Below are 9,552 nucleotides of genomic sequence, written 5' to 3' on the forward strand. Positions count from 1 at the left end.
GAGCATTGTTCAATATGTGATAAAAAATGCGGTAAAAAAATTCAAAAATTGACATTTGGAGCGTCAGTTAGCCTGTTAGACGCTGTCAGAATTAAAGTAAATATTCGCTTGATAAAATATCTGTAGTTTGTATATATTGAACGCGAGTTTCCTCTCAGGAAAATTTCAAACAACATTGCTCTACGCCTAAATTTAGAAGATTAAAAATATTGGAAGAGTTTGCAGAAAGGTTTCTCTACATGTATAATTAGGTTTTTTGTTAAATGTGCTAACACAAAGCGATACACACTTACACAAGATCTACATATACAAGAAATATATAGAATTATCGACATTTTTGGAGTTCGCCATCGACTCCAGCATCTCATTAAGGGGAACTCAAACAATGTCGATAATGCAGAGACGATCGTCACTAACGTAATCACGCTATCCTTTCCGTATTTCTTATATATACAGAACTTACACGAATGTATGTTGCTTTATTTTACCATATTCAACGGAGAAACTAACCATATATGTGTAGAAATCTTTTTGCAAACTTTTTCGATATTCTTAAGCTTTTAAATGTAGATCCGAAGGTAGAGCAATGTTCTTCAAAATTTTTCTGTTTGGAGCATCCACACTTTCGGTATGTACAAGCTGCAGAACTTTTGGATTAGGCAAATATTACTTTAACTGACAGCTTGAGATTTTATATTAAACATTTTTGCTCGTTTTCGTCACATATCAATGCTTCTATTTATTTTTTCATGTATGTTCATTGCGTAAAAGCATTTGTAATTCTGTGTAACCAATACGACGTAAACTTTGTAGAAAAATATTAGTATTCTGTCGGTAAAGTTTTTAGCTTCAGCATCCCCTTAAGCAAACCAAAAAGAATAGATTTATTCTGAATGTATTAACGGATTCTCGTTCATTTCGTGAAATGAGTCGTTCGCGTATTTTCACGCGTAAAGCCGCAGTTTACCGTAATCTTTCGACTGGTCATTTTCGGACTCGCATCATAAAGCAGCGGCGGATATACAGCGGCCCGAAACCTTATTCAATGAACCGCACGTATAGCCATTACACGGTCATTCTTCTTCATCCCTGCCTACCTTTAAATCCGGAAAGGATGTCGCATGTGACACGAACATGACACAAAGTAAGAGTAAACGTGCAGCTAACGCTTATTTATGGTCTGCAAAAATATCACATGCTGCAAGCGACATTGGATGGAAAGAAAAATTAGGATAGCGGCCATACACCGTTGATGAAATTAAAACACGTTTTACGAAAACGCTGACGAAAAATGTTCCACACTTGTTGTAATATGTATTTTACGTAGAGACACGCTTTGGCAAAAAGGAGTACATGCAGAGATTTGTTTATGATTGAGAAATGACATTTTTTCGCATGCGTGCCGGGAATATAATTTATCCTTCAAAGCGCGTCTCCGTATTGCTCGGTCCCCAAAAATTTTCAGACAAGAGAAACATACGCGACGTCATAACAATTTTGTGAAAGCGTATTATTTCTGCAATAGGACGCCCGTTGATATTTCTCAACAAATCACTGAGAAACGGCCGTACGTGGCGCAGCCGCCATAAAGTGGCAAACGGTATCATTTCCAACGGAAGGACTGGCGTGTCGGCGTATTCTCATCTCCATTCGGCGAGAATATTCACTTTCAAAATGACGTCATAAATTAGACGGGACTTCGACGAGCCTTTATTCAATGAGCTACGTGTTAACCAGCACGAAGAGGCTCCTCTATCTCCTCGTCTCTCTCTCTCTCTCTCTCTCTCTCTCTCTCTCTCTCTCTCTCTCTCCTCCCCCTTCTCAATTTCCCTCTCTCTTCCTTCCTTCTCCTCACTCTCTTTCTCGCCATCAGCACTCTTATCGACCCGAGTGAGAAGCTAGCGAATAGAACCAGATAAGACAAAGAAAAGGGGTAGTGGAGGTTACGGAAAGAAAGGAAGATCGGATGGCTAATTCAAAGAGAGCCTCTATTCTCGTGAAACGTGATATCGCCGTCTCTGGATATTCGTGGCAAGTGCTTCGGCTAGAAGCTCATTTTACTCGCAATCTGGAGTGGGAAATAGGATTATGATCGCACTCCTCTTCGTCTTTTCGTTCTTCCTTTCGTCCCTTCCCGTGCTTCGATGATAATAGTAGTCTCGACAGCGCGCGTTAACCCTTTCGCAGTTCTACGTTCGAGCGCACTCGAAATGGGAAGCTATAAAGAGCCTGCTTCTACGGAGCTTACGTCCACAACAGAAGCGTTCAGAAAATCGAATAATTATGACGGTAAAAGTACGAAAATCGTTAGGAAAGCGGTGTAAAGAAATAAGAAGAAAAATTTAATCGAACAAAAGGCGTGAAGTAATGGAATTACTGTTTCAATATTGCAACAGGGCTTAACAAAGACTCTTGGAAAATTAGAAATCATATTGCATTTTCTTCAATTACTTTTAATTATATTCTTGATTAGAATCTGGTTCGCAATTTCAAGACTCTGTAAAAAAGTGTGATTCTAAGTGGAAAAGCACGCTCGTGCGAGAAGTTAACAGTTCGACTTCTACCTTCACGATTGTTTTTACTTCTTTTTTATGTTTATTCCACGATTCGCAGAGCAGACCTCGTCGTGCGTCACTTTAAAGGTAAATAAGGGGCGCGTGATTATTCGCGGAGGTGAAAAATAGAGGAAAGAATTACGGGCAGGAAAATGAGTACGACGCACGGGGGAGCAGCGGGCAAAGAATAGGGATCACGAGGTTAATTTGAGAAATTTCGTAGGGAATGCTCAAGCCGGCATCTCGTTTTATTAGTATCTTGGGACGCTAAATAAGGTTACCACCGCGGTCCTATTCGATCCTTTCCAACTGCTGCACTCCTTTTGCCACTGTGAACTTTACACAGAAACATCGAAGTTCTATCGCCAAAATGTAATGTTTGACAATTATCGGAATACATTATTGCGCATCATTTATGTATTAAACCACTCTATTTCAACTTTAATACCATTTACTTGAATAAAGTCGATATTTTAGTTCTTTCTTAATATATATTTCTTGATGTTTCAGTACTAAACATATTATAAATATGTTGGTATATTAATGAAATTCCTCGATAAATTCATATTCTTCATCTAAATAATCTTCATCTAAATTTAAGTGATTGACAAATTTGACATTTCCATTAGGAAATATACTTAAAATTATTCAGAGAACCTATCAATCAAATTAATGGTAATTTAACCTACGATACCCTCTATTTATTTTCACTGAGCTAACAAAATTACGTCTGCTCTCGTGGAGAGAACGCATTGGAAAATGGATTGCTTATTTCCGTAAGATCGATAGCGTCGTTAAACAGCAACTGAAAGTCACGAAACAACTTTTCAATAATCGAGAACTCTTGCAAAGGGATTTAAACGTGTATGCTTCATAAAGCGGGCAAGTGTGCTCGATTAAGTTTATCATACATATGATATCATTTTCATAATGTAAAATCAACTTTGAATGTATAACTATTAATGTGACATGGCAAAGACCATGGCGCATAGAAAATAAGTAGTACGACTTAAAGAGATACCAAAGTGATGAATTCCAAAAATATCAATAACATAGAGGTTATTGTCAAAATGTAATTATCATTTTGACCGAGAAAATTTCGTACAAAAATGGTAATTGCAAAAAGAGATTTTAATATTTTTCAAAATATTTAAATATTTTGTCCTACGTACTTCAAGAATCTTTGGCATGTAAATAATAATACTTTTTTTAATTTTGCTCTAAGGTCAGCTATTTTTCCGGAATCTTATACACCGTTTTGCACGAAAAATGAAAAATAGTTTCGCAGTGGAGTCCGTACGTCGCCATTTTGTACATAAAAAAATTGTTTGGTATACTTTAACATATGTCTAAGTCTTTCAATAGATTTTTAATAAAACAATTTATTTATTCACAAAAATCATCAAAGGCATGATTTTAGGGTTTTCAGGGTGGCATAAGGCTTTAAAAAAGATTAGCGAATTGTCGCTCGTAAAAATATATTAATGTTCTCTAATAATAACTAAAATAATTAAAAATCTACAAAGTTATTAGAAAAAAAGTAAAGGACTTTTTTGTTTAACCTAATGTATATACACACGATGGCAATTGTGATAACTACAACTTATCTACCATATCTCGCGTTATTATTTACAAATTTTCTTTAATTAATATCTCGATAATTATTGCGAATATCGTAAAAAAGGACTTTTATGTTTACCTTAATCCGTACTATGCTTCCAGATAGCTTTAGAAGTTGTTCTAGAACATCCTGTATGGATTTTAAATGTTTTGTTTCATTATATTTAGCGAAAAACATAAACATTAACATAAAAATTTTCCTGTACACTTTTTATATATTTTCAAGCTTGTAAATTTAGGTGCAAAGATATAAAATATTCTGTAAAATGTTTTTTTCCTAAACAGAGTAAACACATGTTCGAAATATACAATCTGTCAAAAATTGAGAGTCATTTGTGTGTGTGTGTGATATGTATGGTGACGGGCTCTTGTCCAGCAATTATATTATTAATTATTATTTGTATTTTATTATATATCCTATACATTATTATTAATTATTATTATTTATTTTTCCTAATTATATTATTATCACATAAGTCCATCTCTAATGATTTTCAAATTTGATAGTTTAATCATATAACTTTGTTATATCTAAGTCGATAAAGAATTTTTATATCAAATATTTACGCTAACTGACAGCTGTAAATGTCAAATTTTAAATATTTTATTATTTTCATTGCATACTGAGCAATACTCCAGTTAATTTTTGCATATATATTTTCATAGTGTAAAATTATTTATAATTCCGTGTCGCCAATACAACGTATTTTCTTTGTAGAAAAGAGTCAGTATTTTCTCGGTGAAGTTTTCGAGTATGGCATTCTCTTAAATAGAATGTACGCGAATTAGCAAACACTAACATTATATCATTAAACCAAATCTCAACGTCTATTTTTGTGACTCAAAAATCTTAAATCTATCCTTATATAAAGATAAGGAAAGATAAACCGTTGTATGTTTAGATAAACCGCAAATCAGAATCGTGTCATAATTTTCTCGCGGAGTCGCTCGAAGTATAACAAGATTTCGTCTGCACATCCGAGGTATCGTTTCCCCGCTCCACCCTCATAAATAACGCTTTCCACCCCCTTTCTCTCGCCTCAGCCCCGTCAATTATCGCCCACCTTAAAACGCCGTTCGGGCAGCCCACTGCTCGTTCCGATGGAGCAATTCGCCGTTTCACCATGGCACCGGTCAATCTTTATCTACCTCTGCACGTATTCAATGAGTGGCGCGTTAACCGCCGTACGAACATCTCCCTTTTCCCCCTTGCGTTCGGACGCAGAGGGAGAGGGTGGCTGCGCACATAGACGAGACGTGCATGACACACGTCGGTGGCACGAGTTCGAAAGGTTAATCCGAGGAAAGGCGCCATTTTCGCGAAACGTGATATCGCTATTCGTGGAAACTCGACAACGCAGCTCGGCGAATAGTACTCGTGGAGCCTAACGAGCTGGCAACTCGTTTTACTCGCGATCTCGGACACTAAATAGGGTTAGCGAGGTGCTGTACGCTGGCGAGTCTTTCCTCCCCTCTTCCCCTCTCTCTTTCTTCCTCTCTCTCTCTCTCTCTCTCTCTCTCTCCCTCTCTCATTCCGTTTCTCATAGCTTTTCCACCGTACTGTCTGTCTAAGGCCTGTGGCCGTGAGGAAGCCAAATATCCTTGGTGGTGAGCGCGGTTATACCGTCCAGCCAGGCAAAGAAAGAAGCCAATAACTGCGGCGAGCAGAGGTAAGGTGAAGAGTGCAGCAAAGGGGTACCGAGGAAGGATAGTGAGAAAAAGAGAAACAGAGGAGGAAGAGGACTCGCTCGCTGCGCGGCGGGCGGTGGCGGAAGAGCATAGGAAGGAAGGAAGGAAAGGAAGGCTGCCAGGGCTCTTTGGTCTTGGGTCTCGGGCGGTAACTCGATTTGTCGCCCGTCTTGAGCCAGATGGATCGGAAGTAGACGCGAACGCCGGCCGCATTTCAAGTAGACTATATCCCGTCCGGGCACCCTACACATATATATGTGTATACGTACACGTATATATGTGAGTACATGTGTTTGTGAGAGAAAGAGAGAGAGTGAGTGTGTGTGCGCACATGTACGTTTCGCGTATTTTGTCGTGTAGCCGCACACGACGGTCCGGTGAGGATCTATTCCGCCGGACCAACAACTGACGACGACTACGACGACTTCTCTCCTTTCCACGACCCTGTCGAGGACCGGGCAAACTCGGTTTTACCGTTGAATGCGGCAAGACTCACCGGGCGAAATGGGATGAAGATAAGATGGTGGTAGGACGGTAACGTCCTTAAGGCTGGCTGCGGCCAACGCTCGCATCCCGTCAGGTCGCGACGGTGACGTGTCGCGTGGATCAGCATACCCTTCATTCCCTGTCCTTCCGGGACAGAAAGTCTCCGGCTACGTGAGCAGTCAGGAACTCCTTAAAAACGTGTCCGTCGTACGAATGTCTGGTACGTAGGGATCCGGTAATCCCCTACGATTGGACCTCGTTTCAATGCAAAGGCTATCGTGACTTTGCCAGGAATGTAAAAAGGATAATTAAGAACAAAGGGGCAAAACATCGCGTATTGTATCCCGCGACAGGGGTCATTCCACTAATTAAATATTCCGAAATAAATTCTTCAACGGTTTACTTTGAATTATGCAGAAGCACCCGGGATTCTTTTCTTGCTTTCGTGTACTGTAAAAAAAAAAAGCAATTAGATCAATAAAATCGGTGATCACTCATCTTCAAAGAAATATTATATCTATTGAATAAATTACGCGTTAGTGCAATAATGAGTCGCGTTGTTATAGTACTGACCGAATCGCAATCATTGAATCAATCGATAATATCTTCAGCACAGCAACTACATAATTCGTTCAATCGACTAAATGTTTACTTGAACGAATTTTTGTCATTAACTCAAGCACTTTCTTTTTCATTGTATGTACTTGATTTCTCATTATTCATACCACACCCTCAGCGTGTACATACACACGCACACATCCCCTATTATTTATATTATAATTTATTACAATTTCTTCTCCCTCTCATATCGGATAAAATTCGCTCTCTTGGGCGTAATCTGCAGATAAATCAGCCGAATCTCGGTTAACCGAGGTTTATGAGAACGACCCCGTATGAATTCTCGTATCTTGATACGACATTGCTACGTATCCCTTTTCGATTATAGCGGGTTAATTCCGATTTCCCGTATCGGATCCGAGACATCGCAATCTCCTGAGCTGTCCGCCAGCGATATCAGTGGCAGATGTTCCAGGCAATCGCGCCAGGCAGAAGCCGGTTAGAGAGATAGCACCGAGATAGCAAACAGATCTGTGTCTTCGCTTGTCAGTCGGCGCGAGCTGAGCAACGCATTGTCGCACATTGATCGAGATATATCGCGCGCCTACCCGCGAAACTACCAACGACGAGGCCAGCACAAATTCGGCGTTAAATGCGACCGGTCTGTTAGCAACCTCGAATCGATTTTACGTTAAGAATCTAATCGGACAATTGGTCATAAAGCCGAAGGCAAATATTAACACGTTCACCAAGTAAATGCTGGATATCAACATAACGTAGCTTTGTATTTTGCACTGGTTTTCTGTTTGGTCGTGTAGACCAATTACAAATACTTGTACAGAGTAAAAATATAAATGCTAATGAACGGCAGAGTTACTCTATGTTATATAAAAAATCTAAAAAAATTTTTATTTACCACATTTTTTAAATTTTGCATACGGAGTATATAAGCTATCCCTTGTGTGCATGTAAATTTGAACAAATTGAAAATTTTATTTTGCAAAGAACCACGCAAAACTTTGAGTTAATTAAAGAATTGAGTTTAATTAAAGAAGATTGGCGAATAATCACACGCGATAGGCAGATAAAATACAATAGCAACGTCTGTCGTGCGCTTGTAGGTTAAGTCAGATTGAACAAAAAAAGTTCTCTATCATTTTGCAAATAACCACGTAAATTTAATTATTAATTAAAGAACGTGCGCGATCATTTGTTAATCTTCTTTAATCCCGCGCTATTTTTGCAGAACTACACTCTTCGCCTCGGCGCGCAGTACTTCGGAGACCGCTTTCTCAATTTCTCTCGCTATAAATGCCGCTCGCTGTCCCCCTCTCGGCACAGCTCCGCTTACAAAACGCGCGAGACGCAACATTTACGACGCGAAGGCCGAGTCGTACGCGTATCCATCAGCGAGCGCGGCGGCAGCCCTCGTGTATCACAACAATCGGATTATCGTTCGCTAATTAATGCCGTCGCATTTCGCGGAGATCGAGTTAGCGCGGCCGGCAGTGGGAACGGGAAAATCGAGTTTTGCGCCGACGGAAAATACGAGCCGCGGGAAGAACGCGGGCCGTGCCGCACGGCCGGATAGTAGGTACAGCGGGATAGATGGAGCTATATGTACATGTTTATACATACATACACATATATACACATATATACACAGAAATATATACAGGGTGTCCCACATCACCTTCACAATCTCTTGTAAGGACGTAAAGCGGTTTAAGATAAACACAAAAGTCCCATACCGTTTTGCGATATTCGCAGTAATAGTCGAAATATTAATTAAAGAAGATCAGTGAATGATCACGCGCGATATGGTAGATGAGCTGCAGTGGCACCGTCTGCCGTTATATACTTGTACATTAAGACAAATTGAACAAAAAGTCCTTTATCATTTTGCAAATAACCACATAGATTTTTAGATATTAATTAAAGAAAATTTGTACATTATGATACACAATCATGTAACAATTTTCTTTAATTAATATCTAAAAGTCTATGTGGTCATTTGCAAAATGGTAGAGGACTTTTTGTTCAGTTAGACTTAACTGCAGACGGCGCCACTGCAGCTCATCTACCATATCGCGCGTGATTATTCACCAATCTTCTTTAATTAATATCTCGACTATTATTGTGAATATCGGTATGCGACTTTTGTGTTTATCTTAATCCGCTCTACGTCCTCACGAGAGATTGTAAAGGTAATCTGGGATATCCTCTGTGTGTGTGTGTGTGTGTGTGTGTGTATATACAGGGTGTCCCGCGTAAGACGGACCAAAAGAAAAATATAAGTAGAACATATAAAAGTGAACAAAAATTGTATAGGTCATTTTTCAAACAACGTAAAATTTCGAGATATTAATTAAAATAGTTGGACAAATTAAAACGCGCGATGCGACAAGCGGGATATACGGCTCGCAGCGATCGGCGAAGAAAATGGAAGAACGCACACGTACACGGACGCACACACGGAGATACTCATTTCAGTATGCCAAATGGCCCACCTCTCTGGCCTATAAAATAGGCTCGCGAGCAATCATCCATTTACTTCGCCGGCCGCGGCGAGCCGTATGTCCCGCCTGCCGTGTCGCCGCGCTCTGATATGCTCAACTATTTTAATTAATATCTCGAAATTTTA

This window comes from Odontomachus brunneus, unplaced genomic scaffold, assembly GCF_010583005.1.
Source record: "Odontomachus brunneus isolate Ranch 3 - 2012 unplaced genomic scaffold, Obru_v1 Obru_scaffold_080, whole genome shotgun sequence".
Taxonomy (NCBI): domain Eukaryota; kingdom Metazoa; phylum Arthropoda; class Insecta; order Hymenoptera; family Formicidae; genus Odontomachus; species Odontomachus brunneus.